This window comes from Myxocyprinus asiaticus, chromosome 41, assembly GCF_019703515.2.
Source record: "Myxocyprinus asiaticus isolate MX2 ecotype Aquarium Trade chromosome 41, UBuf_Myxa_2, whole genome shotgun sequence".
In the NCBI taxonomy this organism is placed as follows: domain Eukaryota; kingdom Metazoa; phylum Chordata; class Actinopteri; order Cypriniformes; family Catostomidae; genus Myxocyprinus; species Myxocyprinus asiaticus.
This window is the reverse complement of record NC_059384.1, coordinates 19,301,316-19,319,091: the sequence shown is the minus strand read 5'-3', so window position 1 is coordinate 19,319,091 and position 17,776 is coordinate 19,301,316. Positions and strand designations below refer to the sequence as shown.

The following is a 17,776-nucleotide window of genomic DNA, read 5'->3' as shown; positions in this document are numbered from 1 at the left end:
ATCTTTTCCTTTATGTTTCTGTCATGTATTGATCTTCTAATTGTCATTTATTGACGAGTTAACGAGAATACAGAAGTTCAGTATGTGTGTATATCTATTAGTGGCCGATGCCGATATCCAGAGAGCAGGGTGGCCGATAGACAGATACAATGCAGATATATCACACAAGTTAATATAGTCAATAACAAAAAAAAAAAAAAAAAAAAAAAAAAACCCTCTTATATATTTACTCAATTTCACACAAAACTTTAACTTTGTAAAAAATAATCTAATATATATATATATATATATATATATATATATATATATATATATATATATATATATTGTATTTTAAATGGTAGATAGCTGTTTCTTCTGATTTCTGTGTAGTCATACAATTTTAGTAATTTATTTGCACATGAAGAAATTGTTAATATATTAGGAAGAAGGAAATAACAGTACACACAGTAGTCCAGCAACCATGGATGGCATGTCTATGTTAGCAATCGCATTTTCTCTAAAAATTCAGAATCTAAACAATTGTACATACAGTGCATAGTGAATAAGACTACTTATAGCACACATGAAGAGCATTTACTTTGAAGTTGCACCAGAGACTATTTAGCAGAGATGGGCCACTTCTATTTAAATGAATGGGAGAAATTAGAATGCCCAACTGAAGCCAACGGTCAATGGATGTAGATAGGAAGTCCCACCTTACAGGTAAAAGAGCCAATCACCTTTTAGATACAGACATCGCCTGTCAATCAACTCGAGAATGAGCATGCGCATTAGCTATAAAAGCTGGGAAAATTGCTTTTTTTGTAGCGTAATCTGAGGTAAAGAAGCACGATTTATGATACCAGTGTTGTCAGATTTTACTGCTGATTTGAAATATGTTCTTTGATCGTAATCTTGACCAACCGTTTTGGAGATTTTGGTCTTTCCCCATTCAAGTAGATTGGAGCTGCACTGGCATGACTGGAAATAGCCTCCTGAGAGCGTTCCAAACAGTCCAACAGGCCGACCGTGAACTGACTTGGTAGAAAGACTTTGGTTGCACTCACGCGGTTGTGCGGATCCAGCGCGAGAAGCAATCTCCTGACAGTTTAAACGGCCTGGATCGCCTGCTTGGATTGTCATGATTGTCGTGTCCGTCATGATTTGTGAATCAGAGGAACTTTTGATCCTAATCCTGAAGTTTTGATTCTGGCTGATAGAATACACGCTTCAGAGGAAGATATTAGATGAGTGCTCGACGGGAAGAAAATGCTGGATTTTTGTGAGGTTCGGGAATTACATATGATTAAACAAGATATCTGCATATTTGCACACTGTATATAATAGAAGTTTTATTGATATTTGCCTTTTATCATTAGAAAAGTTACAGGGAACTGTTGAGGGGAGGCTGATAGAATATGTGCTTTAAAAGTAAATAAATGAGCTCTCCACAGGATGCTGGATCTGTTCAAATTGTATGAGGTTTGTTTATTACATCTGTTTAAACAGATATGTGCATTTGAGCACATGGTATATTATATTAGTTTTATTGATATTTGCCTTTTTATAATTAGACAAGACAGTTAAAAGTTACAGGGAACTGTTGAGGAGAGTGAGGGAGAATGAAACAGGCGAGCACTTTAACATTATGAGCTCAAACGCGTCTGCCGCGGCTCTGATATGCGGACCATTTAAATGAGACTGTGTTGCACACCGGTTTATTATTGTAGTAACATGTAACAACAAAACGAACTGTGACTGGTCGTTTACATGTCTTAGTCGCTTCACATGCAAGCAGGCGATTTTCAGCGCCTTCATGAAAAAATCGTCCAAACAGGAAAATGTATCGGCCGATGCGATAATTAAAAAAATCTGAATATCGTCCGATATTTTCAGTCGACCTCTACTCTATATGTAGTTGTAATAATAATTGTCACCATCTGTTGGGTTCATGCAATTCATGATCATCATGGATTATCATGGTCTGCATCGTTATGCAGACTTCTGCTTTGATTTTTGCACTTGTTTTTAATCGACAGCATTCTGTTTTGGCTCCTTCAGACTCTTGCAGTTGCATATTCCTTATAAACAGCCTGTCAACCAAACATTTCAATGTTTATGCAAAGAGTAATTTGTCACCATTCAACAAGTAATGGCTACTCGTATTACCTGACTACAGTCAGTTTTGTAAGTCAGGCTTTTATGTTCTGTCTTTTATGTGCATGCACAGAGGTTGCAAAATAATATCTGTTACAGTAGTGACTTTGTGGGTGAGTAATCATTTCCTGTTGGAAGCTTTGGTTGCAAGATGATAAGCATGTGGGTCTGCTGCTGAATACTAACTGTTATGGCTTGCAGCATTTTCATTGCATTTAACTGTCTTTAAATAGACAATCATTGGGGATGTTTTCCTCTTATACAACTTTCTGTCAAGAGCAGTTCATATTCATATAGGTTATTTGTTGTGTGTCTGTTTAACGTTGTGCTTCTAAGGTGAAGATTGGCAAAGCTTGTTAGAAAAATACCAAAAAGCGTCCATAAATGTCAGTCTAGATTTAGGTGTCTAGGTGTCCAAGGTGTCCATTTGTGTTTGTAACTGGTTTTTAGCAGTTTGGAATAGATGGCCTTCACCTCCAGCCATTTGTTTCACATTTCTCCATAAATGAACTGTCAAAGACCAATCGCACAGCATTCCTTTGGTGTATTTCATAAAAGTTTCTTAAAATGTCATTCTTTACACCAACTTATTTTCAGTTTGCTTCTTTTGTGATGTGATTTTTCCAAATGGTAGCTGTCTACTTTTCTTGGGTGTAATAAAGGTTTGTGCATCTTAAAGTTTATTTTCCAGTCTCACACACACATACCATTCTCACTGGTAATTTTTCAAATTTATTTGTTTATTTACAATAAATAAATATGGCCTATGTGGATGGTTGACATCCTAACCCCTAATCTAATCCTAACCCATTTGAAAAAGTGACACTGAAAAAAAGGAACTTTTATTTGGGCATTAAAATGTGATTGGAATTTGAAGTGCACAATAATTGTGGTTATCTCAAATAACTGCAGTTAGATCAAATAACCGCATTCAGATGAGTATTTAATAATCGTGACAGGCCTATTGAATTGCCTACTAAATATCTTTGTAATATTGAATCGGGAGGTCTGTAGCAATTCCCAGCCCTAATCATAATTTTAAAAGCATGTAGTGATCATTGTTTAGATTGTCATACAAAATTATTTTGTGTCACACCAAGGGCTGTCACGATTATGAAATTTGGCTGACGATTAATTGTCAAACAAATAATTGCGATTATGACGATTAATTGTCTTTTTAAGGGCTGTGACGATTAATTGTCTCGATAAGGGCTTTCATGATTAATTGTCATATAATTGTCATTTTTTTAAGGTGTGCTTCATTCACCTTGAGAAGTCATTTTTACATATTTAACGTCAAATATATAAATCAAATAATAAAATATGGATAAACTATGATTTCCTTTTAAGGCTTTAAAAAATTATTAATGACATGAAAAATTAAATAAATATCAAACTATTTCTAAATAATTCAAATATGTCTCTCTTTTTGGTAAACTTTAGTTTTGGTCACATTTACACTTGTCTTTTAACTCATATATTTTATAATTTTTTAATAAAATATAATTTGTTATATATATTTTATTATAAATATTTTAATGTTATTTTAATGCTCTGAATCTGATTAAACCGAGTCCTAGTTGTCATGAAACAAAACCTTTGAGATTTCATTTCATCATTTTATAACTCCGCAGAAATACACTGAACAAAAATGTAAACGCAACATGTAAAGTGTTGGTCACATGTTTCATGAGCTGAAATAAAAGGTCCCAGAAATTTTCCATACACATTGATTAGATTAGATTAGGGCCTAATGAATTTATTTCAATTGACTGATTTCCTTAAATGAACTGTATCTCTGGAAGCCCCATTAGTTAAATACTTTGACTTCCACTGATTGAAGCCAAGCCATGGTACTACAATCTCTAGACTTCAAATGGGCCTTGAAACCTATAGTTGGATAGTTTGGATATCAGGCTGTTTTGCAAACTTAAGGACAATGTGGTCAAGAAAAGTTAAGGGTGGAGTAGTTTGTGCAGCTCTCTGTGGTGCTTTCATTGCTAATAAATCATGCATGCAGCTGCAGGCCTTCATTGAGCTCAGACTACTAAACAGAAAGCAGCAGCTCTTGACCACTCAGGACCACTGCTTGAATTTGATTAGCAAACCACTGAATGGGGAATATAATGTTACCTTATTCTCTGCCATTTCAAGGAGCATCTCAGCTTTTGTATTTCAATCTGATTGTTGTGTGCCTGCTTAAGAGACTAATTTGTATGTGCATTGGTATTGATATGTGAATTCATTCTAATAAAGGGAATATTAAATTTTTATGCTTACTGAAATCAAACACTGTGGGATGCAGTTGTTTTAGTCCATTAGAATCATAGTTCCTCCACCGCCCTTTCTGCTTTATACAGGTCTTTACTCTCCCTTTATCGCTTACTTTTCTTTTTGTTAAGCCTTCCATGCTTCCCAGACTCTCCCGCCCTGAGCAAGAGTTGCTCTGTCTGTGTCTGGATTGCATAAGGAGTTCCTAAAAATACTCAAGATACAGCAGCCGATCAGTGGCACTGGAAAAATAGACACACTATTTTATTTTTACTCAGCCTAAGGCAAATGCTGATCATCAAGTCTTTACAGCTCATTTAGAAAGCTTTGATTAGAAATACAGTTGAAGTCAGAAGTTTACATACACTTAGGTTGAAGTCATTAAAACTAATTTTTTAACTACTCCACAGATTTCATATTAGCAAACTATAGTTTTGGCAAGTCGTTCAGGACATCTACTTTGTGCATGACATGAGTAATTTTTCCAACAATTGTTTACAGACAGATTATTTCACTTTTAATTGACTATATCACAATTCCAGTGGATCAGAAGTTTACATGCACTAAGTTAACTGTGCCTTTAAGCAGACAAAAAAAAAGGATTGTGTCTGTTGAGTGTTGATTTCTCGCTACATTGTTACCTAGTTGATGAGACACAATGCTGAAAAGTAAAATAAACGACGTCCATCTTTTACTCTCCGTGACAACGAGCTTATAGCTAACTAGCTTATCATGTAGCTACTTTTATTGTTGTCAGCTGATTGGAAGCTAATGAGTAAACATGTATTCAAACTGTTTTGTTCAGGATTCACAGTTTGGTACCCCCTTCAACCGAACAATTCCAGTCGTGTCATTTATAAAATGTAATATTTAAAAGTCTGGTTTTCCACCGTTGAAAGTTTCCCCTGAACTTGTAAAGCAGAATACAGTGCAACACAGCTGCCGCTGTTTATCTTGACTCGGCAGTATTAATATAGTCAGCATTTGACTGATACTAAACAGTAATACTGATGTTTTTTTAGCTATTTATTTTATTTTAAAAGGTCTGTTTTCATTCCAGCTCAAAAATGAACGATATCGGCCACCATATTGGTAATCGGTGAATTTCCCCCCTCTAAAATCGGTATTGGTATCGGTCTCAAAAGTCCCATACCATTTACTGATTAATCGGGGCCGATAGTTTCATATTTTTTAACTATCGGCTATCGGAAAAAATCAACTATGATAGTTTCCGATAGTTATTTTTTGACTAATTTCTCCATGGCCAGCGCTGGAGTATTCTACAGTCTGAACTCCTCTGTTCTACAGTATAATGGCGCCCTCCTCTGCATGGAGTTTGTTTTGCAATGTGACTAGGCTATTTAAATAGAAGGACGCTTCAAAAGCAGGTTTAGAACATCGACAGAACAAAGCCAATGTATGTATACATTACATGTTATTATTATTACTGTCATAAATCAGTTATTTAAGACAACCAAAGGTGGTTTGATAATTGTAGTTTATAGTTTATAACTAATCGCTGCACTGGAGAATTGCATTGCTGACAAGGTGGTTAGCGCAGCTCAAAGTTCTCCTGGAATGTTCCGCCAAAATAAAAGCCAGAAGGTTTTAAAGCTGAGAAATTACATGGGGGCCTGCATAGCTCAACATGTAAAGATGCAGACTACTACACCTGGAGTTGCAAGTTCAAATCCAGGGTGTACTGAGTGACTCCACTTAGGCTTTCTAAGCAACCAATTTTTAGAATAAATAGAAAAAAATGTAACCTAACCTAAAAAAATTTTTTTTATTGTATAATATTACTTTATTATCATTATCATTATTATTATTATTATATTAAAATTCCAATAATATTTAAATTGAATGAGTAATATAATATCATATCACAACTAAAATGAACACAAAAGAGATCCACTAGTGAATCCATTCCCCATTCCAGGTCCACATTCAATGTGGGAGAAAAAATTGTGCCAACAGAGCTGGCTTCATGTTCACTGAAGAATTTCACTGAAATTACTGTTAATGTTGCTGCATTTTCCAGCAGAGTAGTTAACAACAAAGGTTCTCTTAACAATGTGCCCTCCCATGAATATCAAATTTATATTTGAGATGTATATATTTTACCATGCTCTTACATTTTTTTTGTACACAACTACATCATAAAATTAGGAAGATTGGACAGAAGTTAATTTTGTCAGAATGGATAAAAGTTTGGGAAACTTGTAGCGCTTCACGAGCCATGCGTGCGCATGCTATGAATGTGTGTCAACAACAGAGCAGCAATCATTCATCAATTCCCCACCTTCCCCGGCTCATATGGGGGCAAAAGCCTGATGACTCCATCATCCTTTTATGTCAAATACTTTAATTTAAACAATTAATTTAATTTTAAGATGCCATGTTTCAATTACAAAATTACATTGCATAATGAGCATTGTTACTGAAACACATTTTTCAGTAATTTCCTAATATTGTGGCTATTAAATAAACAGCCTACAAAACAAATGCACCGACACAGAGTAGATGACAGCATCATCTACAGATTTCAGTTCTCATCAGTTCTCCAGATTTGGAATGAGGATCTTATTAAAAAAAAAAACTTAGCAACTGCTTCAAGCCACTTTAATAAAACAATGAACATTAGTCAGAGATATGATTCATACACCAAAAGTGGTTAATGTTCTGTAAAATTATTATTGTATCATCAATAATGTTTTATTTAACATCAAGGCTGTTTAACACATCCAGATATTACTTTTGTTAATATTATTATTAACTACATTGTAGCATTTAATAATTTTAGCACGTGAGCACGACCCCGACTGATGCGCAGCATGAGAAGCGGAGTGCCCGTCTGTGTGCTTTTATGGCGTGAGCATCCGTACACAGTGAAAATTCAAATGAAGGATGCGATGGATATGTTAATTTGGAACTATATCAGATTGCAGGGGATTTTTGCCTCAATATCATTTGTTTTTTGTTTGTTTTTTCCACTCTTGTCATATACGTCAAAGGGGGCCAGATCAAAGGTCCTCGCAGGCCAACTTTGGCCCATGGGCCCTAGTTTGGGCATCTCTGGTCTTATGATTAGCACAGACTGTCAACCATGCATTTTTAACACAATTATTTGTGTTGCTGTTCCTATGCATTTGCTGACTAACAGAATGTGTGTGAGCAAATAGCAAGATGGTTTTAAACACTGTTATTAATATGGCAATATCTCTGTCAGCATTCAGTACTGATGAACTCTTATTTTAGGTGGCTTACATATGGGGTTTTATTGCATGTTGTCTACAAACTATGAATAGTCTTATATGTGACCTCTAGGTTTTTTCTTTGGCCTTCCCTCAGAATTTGAATAAACCATTAGGTTTGATAAATACTCTATTTTCTGGTTACCACAACACTTTTTCTTGGTAATAAAGGCTAAGTAGGTTTTCTAAATGAAGTGTACCGGCATTGAGAATGTGTTCTGTTAAATTAACAAATCTGTTTTTCCACATTTTGTTTTTTTTTAATCTGATTTGTCATGTTATTTACTTAACATGTGTTTTAGAGCTTATTGTTGCTTTTGTTTTTAGACTCATTGGCTCATATGCCATAAATGAACGCATTGTTCACATAAAGAATTGCAGAGACCGAATACCGAACACCCCACTTGGGCTGTTTGAATGACTGCAAGAAATGACAGTACTGTGCATACACTGTAAAAAAGTTTCATAATTTTAATGGTAAAAGACAAAAAAATGCTACAGTAAAAAAAAATTAATTGGTTAATGAGAAGTTACCTTAAAATATACAGTCATTTTTTTGATTATATATTTAAAAATACAATACATGTAATTTTATGGTAAAATTTTGTACAAATATTTTTTTTTAATGTAGAAAGTATGATTTTCTGTATAATTAACAGTAAAAATGTATATTATGTTTAACAAGAGAGTACATGTACTTTTTATGGAAAATTATTGTTTAAATTACGGTAAAAATGAATCGGGCGTTCCCAGAATTCCCTGCGTGACCCAGTTCATTTCATTATATTTTATGGGAATAGTTATGTTTCTTCTTATTTTTAATATCAGTTATGTACTTTGGGGTGTTCTGTGTTATATATGATGTAGTTTAGTTAATGTTTATTGCATAACTTTAATTTCACATGTGTTACCCTGATGGTGTTTAGTGTTTGTGTGAGTGACACTGAGCACTGTCTCTACATTTATTGGTCATTGCTCTTGGAAGGGCCTCTGTTGATGTCATCATGCCCTTCTGTAATTACTACAGTGATTAACAATACATTATTAAGTGAAAAGCAGATTTTTACAGTTTCAGAAGATTAATATATCAAGTTTATTATTTAATAATATAAACAACGATAATGCACCTTAAAATATACAGGCATCAAAATTACATCCTGTAAAGCCTGAAACGTGGTTACCGTATTTTTTTATGGTGAATTTCTGGCAAACACAGCTGCCAGTTTTTTTACCATAAATTTAACAGGATTTTTTTTTATAGTGTAGATACAAAGAGCTTTATAAACAACTGGTTGGCGGATGAGCAGTCTCTGAACTAGGTTTCCTGCATTGATGTAGTGCAAGCTCGTCGGCTCTGTAGCGGAAAACCTGACTTTGCTACCATGGAGACAAACAGGAAGTGGTAGTGTGAAACTTGGCCGGTGAGATGGGTGCACAGAGATAAGTACTGAGCTTACGCCAGTTGTTTAACTAATGAAACCTTTGCTGCGGGCTTGTGAAACACCTATAATGTGGCTTCAGCATGATGGGGCATTTCGAGTCTAAAACAGCTTTATTCACTTTTAGAAGTTATTTGTGTTTAAACTATTAGAGAACTAGATGTGATGACCGTGTAGATCCTGTGCAGCTAGTCCTGGAGTTGTTGAAAATGTTAGGCAGAGATCCTTGGATCCTCAAAGGATATAGCATGTAGGTGGAAACTGTGACACTGGAGTATGTTGTCTACTTTAGTTTCTCACAGTTCTAATCTTGTGCAACTGCTCACATTTAGTCACTCACATGCTCACTGAGCAATGAGTAGCATTTATTGGATCTAGGTTACCAGCTCCAACAGCTAACTTTTAAGACCGCTAAAGACAAATTTTTTCTTTAAAGTACCCTTATGCACCATTGAGTGTCAAAAGAACAACATCATAGCTTGTTTCGTTGGACTTTGCAAAATCATAATTTATAAAAGGCTGCAGGATTTCAGCACCTCTGATATGTTTGTTTTTCAGGATGTGTATTACTGTGTTTTAACAAGGTGATATATGCCTCCTGGAATTGATTTTCAGTGGCATTTTTTAGGGATGTGCAAGACCAGTTGACTAAACGATTCTGATGCTGCTAGTCGACACTGGAATTAGTAGTCGGTTAATATTTACCCCCATTTAACTGATCATAATTTACGTTTGGCTTTATATTTTTACAGAGGCTGCACTTAAATTACTGTCATATAAATGTTACATATTTTAAATAGAATTAATAATACAAATATTATTTAAAAAAGAGGATTTCTGGAGCAGATACAGAGTTTTAATTTCACCTCAGGCTGCGCGTGCTTCTTCCCTCTCTTATTCGCGGCGCGCACAGGAAAATATCCTCTCGCTAGACAAGCAAACTCAGCAAATTAGTAATGAAATCACTTCGGTGGTGCGGGAATCGGCTTTCCAAACGTTTGAAAGTCCCTAAGGATGTTTTCACATTTGAGTCTTCTTTACATCTATGCATGCTTGTATGTTATTCCACTGAGCAGGCTTTTTCAAGCGCAGGATAGACACCTCAGGTGAGTCAAGTCCCGTGTCGACGGGTTAATTTTGCTCATCCAAAAAATTATGCTTTTAAGTAGCCTAGAAAATAACTGTTTTAGGCTAGGTATGCCATTTTTGTAATCTACTGATTAAGAAGGCTATTTTCAACAAGGTGCCGACTGCTGAATGGGTTAAACTATCTTTTATTCTGTGTGCATGTCATGTTTAGAATACATTAGGTTTATTGTAGGCTACATCACAGGCCTATTTTTTTCTATTCTATAGCTACTTTATTTTATTTTTTTACATCTTAACTGTTATTGGTTAACATTCTTTACCGAACAGCTGTCATATTAGATCAGTGGTTAATGCACGACTGCACGTCGTGAAATACGCGCAACTTTTCAGCGCATTTTTTTTCTCTCTCATAGATTTGGCTTAGTCTACCTGTTAATTATTTTCAACAATGTCCTGACTGTTTTAATATGTTAAGTAACTTTTACTTGGTGATTTCCATTTAGAACAGGCTTTTAATGGTTGTTCCATTGATCCTGCACTATTCATTCAATTGTTTTCAATAAATATGTCTGTTAAATATTCGCTAATGTTGATTCAGTGAATGCGTGTCATGTTCTATTTTTAATGTACAATGATCATAATTCAAGACGAGGACGTCACAGATAAATGCCCCTTTTCAGTAGAATTTAGTATCGGATTTGAAATAGATTAAGTATTTTAAATGGGTCGCATAAACACACTTTTTTTTTACTGTTTTCTGAAGATTGGTTTCTCTTTAGACTAGTCGACTAGTCGGTTACAAAACTTCCGTTTAAACGACAGTCAAATTAGTCGTAGCGCACATCCCTAGCATTTTTATGACAGCATACAGCTCTGAAAAAAATTAAGAGACCACTGCAAAATGATCAGTTTCTCTGTATTTACTATTTATAGGTATGTGTTTGACTAAAATGAACATTTTTGTTTTATTCTATAAAGTAGTGACAACATTTCTCCCAAATTCCAAATAAAAATATTGTCCTTTAGAGCATTTATTTGCAGAAAATGACAACTGGTCAAAATACCAAAAAAGATGCAGTGTTTTCAGACCTCAAATAATACAAAGAAAACAAGTTCATATTAATTTTTAAACAACACAATACTAATGCTTTAACTTAACATACCTATAAATAATAAATCCAGAAAAACTGATAATTTTGCAGTGGTCTCATAATTTTGTCAAGAGCTGTATATAAATATATATATATATATATATATATACATATATAAAATAGCTGTCATATTGTGTAGATTATAATCCATGTCACAAAATATGCACAACATTTCAGCACATTTTATTTTAGTAGACTTGGCTTACCTGTGAATGAATCTCAACAATGTGCTGTTATAATATGATGGATAGCTTTTACTTGGTAAACGTTGTTTAGAACAGACTGTTTGGTTTGCTCTTATTGGTCCATGCACTACCTAGTCATTCAGAGAATGAGCTTTATTGCCAAGTATGCTTACACATACAAGGAATTTGTCTTGGTGACAGGAGCTTCCAGTGTACAACAATACAAAAACAGCAGCAAGACATAGATAATAATAAAAAATAAAAAATAGAAAACAATTATACACATACGTACAGACACACACATACATACATTCAGTTGTTTTCAAGAAGTAGGCCTATGCCTATATTGGCTAACGTGGATTCAGTGAATGCCTCATGTTTTATAGGATAGCCCAGCGCTATATATATATATATATATATATATATATATATATATTGTTTAAAAGTATTATATTTTCATTTGGTTAAAGCTGTACAGTAAGTATTTGATTAAACACAATTTGATCATAACATTTAATTAAAACATTTAACATGGAATCCAGAAAAATTAAAACAGAAAAGGCATAATTTGGATCTATAAGACTTTATGCAGTTCTTTTAGACAAGTAATTTTCTGAATAATTTCATCAAAAATCTGAGGTTGTTTTATTTGTTATTAGTATCAATACCGAGGTACCAAGGCTGGTATCGTACCAAAGCCAACATTTTGGTATTGGAGTAACCCTAATACGTGTGTGTGTGTATTTGTATATATGTATATGTATATATATATATATGTATATATATATATATATATATATATATATACATACATACATACATATATATATATATATATATATATATATATATATATATATGTGTGTGTGTGTGTGTGTATAAATACATAAGTGCATTCAGAAAGTATTCAGACCCCGTAATTTTTTTCACATTTTGATATGTTGACTTATGCTAAAATGCTTTAAATTATTTTATTTTTTTTCTCACATCAATCTGCACTCCGTACCCCATAATGACAAAGCAAAAACCAGATTTCTGATAACTTTGCAAATTTATTAAAAAGAAATAACTGAAATATCACATTGATATAAGAATTCAGATCCTTAACTCAGTACTTAGTTGAAGCACCTTTGACAGTGATTACAGCCTTAAGTCTTTTTGGGTATGATGCGACAAGCTTTGCACACCTGGATTTGGGGATTTTCTGCCTTTCTTCTCTGCAGATCCTCTCAAGCTCTTTCAGGTTGGATGGAGACCGTCGATGGACAGCCATTTTCAGGTCTCTCCAGAGATGTTCCATTGGGTTCAAGTCAGGGCTCTGGCTGGGCCACTCAAGGACATTCACAGAGTTGTCTCTAAGCCACACTTGCATTGTCTTGGCTGTGTGCTTAGGGTCATTGTCCTGTTGGAAGGTGAACCTTCAGCCCAGTCTGAGGTCCTGAGCACTCTGGACCAGGTTTTCATTAAGAATATCTCTGTATTTTGCTGCGTTCAACTTTCCTTCAACCCTGACCATTCCCCCAGTCCCTGCCGCTGAAAAACACCAATAGCATGATGCTACCACCACCATGATTCGTCATTGGGATGGTGTTGCGCAGGTGATGAGCGGTGCCTGGTTTTCTCCAGACATGACGCTTGGAATTGAGGCCAAACAGTTCAATCTTCATTTCATCAGACAAGAGAATTTTGTTTCTCACAGTCTGAGAGTCCTTTATGTGCTTTTTTAAGGAGAGGCCTCCTTCTGGCCTCTCTGCCATAAAGCCCAGATCGGTGGAGTGTTGCAGTGATGGTTGTCCTCCTGCAAGTTTCTCCCATCTCCACACATGATCTCTGGAGTTCAACCAGAGTGACCATCAGGTTCTTGGTAACCTCTCTTGCAAAGGCCCTTCTCCCCCAATTGCTCAGTTTGACTGGGTGGCCAGCTCTAAGAAGAGTCCTGGTTGTTCCAAACTTCTTCCATTTAAGAATTATGGGGGCCACTGTGCTCTTGGGAACCTTCAATGCAGCTGAAATTTTTTTGTAGCCTTCCCCAGATCTGTGTCTCGACACAATCCTGTCTCTGAGCTCTGCAGGCAGTTCCTTTGACCTCATGGTTTGGTTTTTGCTCTGATATGCATTTTCCGCTGTGAGACCTTATATAAACAGGTGTGTGCCTTTCCAAATCATGTCCAGTCAATTAAATTTTCCACAGGTGGACTCCAGTCAAAGTGTAAAAAACATCTCAAAGATGATCCAGAAATTGGATGCACCTGAGCTAAATTTCAAGTGTCATTGCAAAGGATCTGAATACTTATGTCAATGTGATATTTCATTTTATTCTTTTTAATAAATTTGCAAAGTAAATCTGGTTTTTGCTTTGTCATTATGGGGTATGGAGTGTAGACTGATGTGTAAGTTTAAAGCATTTTAGCACAAGGCTGCAACATAACAAAATGTGGAAAAAATAAAGGGGTTTGAATACTTTATGAATGCACTGTATATATAATCATAAAAATTAAGAGTGTGACCCTCGAAGGTACAGGGATCCAGCTTTGAGGCAATTGACCTTTCTGAAGTTGAGTAGCACTGGGATAGCCTAATGCACAGTGATGGTAATTCAAGGCAAGCACGTCATAGATATATTCCATATTTTTCAGTGACATTTAGTATTGGATTTGGCTGTTGGAATAATAGATTAAGTATTTAAAATGGATTGCATACACTGATGGCCAAAAGTTTGGAATAATGTACAGATTTTGCTCTTATGGAAAGAATTTGGTACTTTTATTCACCAAAGTGGCATTCAGCTGATCACAATGTATAATCAGGACATTAATAACATGAAAAATTACTATTACTATTAGAAAAAAATTAAACTATTAAAAAGAGTTCTCATCAAAAAATCCTCCATGTGCAGCAATGACAGCTTTGCAGATCCTTGGCATTCTAGCAATCAGTTTGTCCAGATACTCAGGTGACATTTCACCCCACACTGCCTGTAGCACTTGCCATAGATGTGGCTCTCTTTTTGGGCACTTCTCACTCACCTTACAATCTATCTGATCCCACAAAAGCTCAATGGGGTTAAAATCCATAACACTTTTCCAATTATCTGTTGTCCAGTGTCTGTGTTTCTTTGCCCACTCTAACCTTTTCTTTTTGTTTTTCTGTTTCAAAAGTGTCTTTTTCTTTGCAATTCTTCCCATAAGGCCTGCACCTCTGAGTCTTCTCTTTACTGTTGTACATGAAACTGGTGTTAAGCGGGTAGAATTCAATGAAGCTGTCAGCTGAGGACATGTGAGGTGTCTATTTCTCAAACTAGAGATTCTGATGTGCTTATCCTCTTGTTTAGTTGTACATCAGGCCTTCCACATCTCTTTCTGTCCTTGTTAGAGCCAGTTGTCCTTTGTCTTTAAAGACTGTAGTGTACACCTTTGTATGAAATCTTCAGTTTTTTGGCAATTTCAAGCATTGTATATCCTTCTTTCCTCAAAACAATAATTGACTGATGAGTTTCTAGAGAAAGCTGTTTCTTTTTTGCCATTTTTTGCCTAATATTGACATGCCAGTCTATTGCATACTGTGGCAACTCAAAAACAAACACAAAGACAATGTTAAGCTTCATTTAACGAACCAAATAGCTTTCAGCTGTGTTTCATATAATGGCAAGTGATTTTCTAGTACCAGATTAGCAATTTAGCATGATTACTCAAGGATAAGGTGTTGGAGTGATGGCTGCTGGAAATGGGGCCTGTCTTGATTTGATCAAAAATGACTTTTTTCAAATAGTGATGGTGCTGTTTTTTACATCAGTAATGTCCTGACTATACTTTGTGATCAGTTGAATGCCACTTTGGTGAATTAAAGTACCAATTTCCTTCCGAAACAGCAAATCTGTACATTATTCCAAACTTTTGTTTTTCTGAAGGTTTCCTACTTTTAGAATAGTCGACTGCAAAATTTCCACTTAAACATCAGTGAAATTTGTTGTTGCGCACATCCATAGTTTGGAATGACAAAAGGGTAAATACATTATGACAAATTTTATATTTTGGTGAACTATTCCTTTAAATTGAATCAGTAGATCTCTATGGTCCAAAACCCATTACTAGATATGATGAAATATATCAAATGTTAGAAATTTTTTTGTCCCTGTCATTTTAAATCTCTGGGGCATTTTTGTCACATTCAGTGTCATTGTTGCCTAGAGCCCTGGCTAATTTTCAAATAAACTATACGATCCACAAAAAGTTACATCTCAGTCCAATTATTTGTCGACATAATCCAGCTCTAGTGCACAGAACCCTTAAAAGGAATAGGTCTGCTCTCCAAATAGGGCTGTAGCTACTGAGAGTCAGTTAGAAGGCCCCCTGCCGTAGATGACACGGGGTCACATACATCAGGCTCCAGGGAGCAGTTTCCCTCTGTGCTCCCTGTTGCTTCAATGTTGCCAGCAGACAGGCTTAGTCCTCTACAAATCACAGCTCATACCTCATCCTGCTCGAACATGTTTCTGCAAGAGCCTGTTTCCTCTTAACCCCTCACAACACCACTTAACTTCAATTGCATTTCAACTTAACACGATATTAATACCACATTGAAAAAAAAAAAACATGTTGGTTTTTCCGTCACTATGCTGTTACATTTACAAATGCTATTTAGAGCAGAAAAGCACACGGCAGAAGAAGGTGTTGAGATGGTAGAGATTTTGGTCTCTGCGTTTGGTTAGCACTTTTTTGGGTTTGTGGGTCATTAGTGTCATGTTCTCATGGCCAGTTCTCTGAATGCTTGTGTGCATGTCGTCTGCAGCAGCTTTTATGTAGCGTTTTTTTATCATTGATAAATAGTGTCTGTCTAACAACCTCATAGCAGCAGAGCAGTTACTATTGGTCAGATGGCCCATTTATTCTATAGAAACTATGTACATTTTGTCAGCACAATCCCAAAAAAGAAAAGCAGGTTTCAATTTTAGTGATGAGTAGACACAAACTTTCATGAATTTGCTTCTTTTATTCATACTTAGTTTTGGTTTTCTTCATAGGCACATTTCAATTACTTGAAATGTTAAAAAGATACATTATGTGTCATATTTATTTTACAAATTAAACTTTTTTATTTTATTTGTAAAGCATGTATAACTTGGAGTGCTCACACTCGCTTTGCCGTTTGAAGTCCTACAAATATAAATTCACTCATCATAACTAGTGCTCAGCGTTGCCTAATTTCTGACCACAGTGTGAAAGATGAGCCTAACTCACTAAGCAGTAACCACAGCATGCATTACAGCCTCTTTACACTTGCTTGTGTCAGGCCCAAGGTTTTAAAGGGTTTCAAGTGACCCTGTTTAAAATGCCTGACTTCCTTTCACAATCTGCATTCTCGTAAAGAGCTTTAGTAACCTAAAGCTTGCTCAGATCACCCCGTAAGCTATGCCTCTGGATGGGTTAGATCCCCACCCACGACCTTTTTTGACAGAAATTGAGGAAAAACATTTAATTGGAATAGGTCAAGTCTATCACTGATAACACTGCATGTGCTGTTTGTATGGTCTTATATAAGTTCAAGGAAATAAGGTGGCTATGCATACATGCAGGTCAATAATACAGTTTAATAATCATTCTTGTGCAATGAGCCTTTGTTTTCTATAAATTACTGATGGATATTCCATTGGTCTGAATTTATTCTTCAGTTTGATTAGCCTATGTTATGACAGGCTGAATATACACACGGAAAGCCCTTATTTCTAAATAACTGGCATGACACTTGAATGTGTGTTGTGCCATAAAGATTTCTCAAAATTTACATTGAAATGCAGAACATTAATTGTAATCACATTTCTTTAGATTAGAAAAAAGAACTAAATTCTGTATCCAATAGGTAGAACTGCTTACCCACAGTGCTTCGGCTCTGAGACACCCCTCAAATCCAGAAGCTTGGCATTTGACCGGCCAATAGGAAAGTCTCTAGAGACCTCACTGCTCTCCATTCTCTGAGAAGTTGCATCACAGTGGGTCGATGCAATATCCTCCAAGTCTTAAAAGACAACCTGTCTCCAGCTGCCTGTGAGGAAACTCAGTTAAATGATTTGACTGACAAGCAGGGAGCCCCTAAATTGAGGCAGATAATACAACTTGTTTGACCTTTGTTTGCTTACACTGTTGGTATACGTTTCTGGGAGGAAATGAAGCAATTAGCCATAACTCGCATCTTGATTAACATTAGCCATATTACTTAATGATTAGGGTAGATGTAAACAAGTTGGCAAGATA

General features: G+C 35.5%; 1 protein-coding gene across 1 annotated transcript in view; it reads left to right on the top strand.

Moving 5' to 3' along the window:
* Positions 1 to 17,776, top strand: part of LOC127432109 (phosphatidylinositol 5-phosphate 4-kinase type-2 alpha) — a 48,558-nt gene that overhangs the window by 888 nt on the left and 29,894 nt on the right. The window lies entirely within an intron of this gene.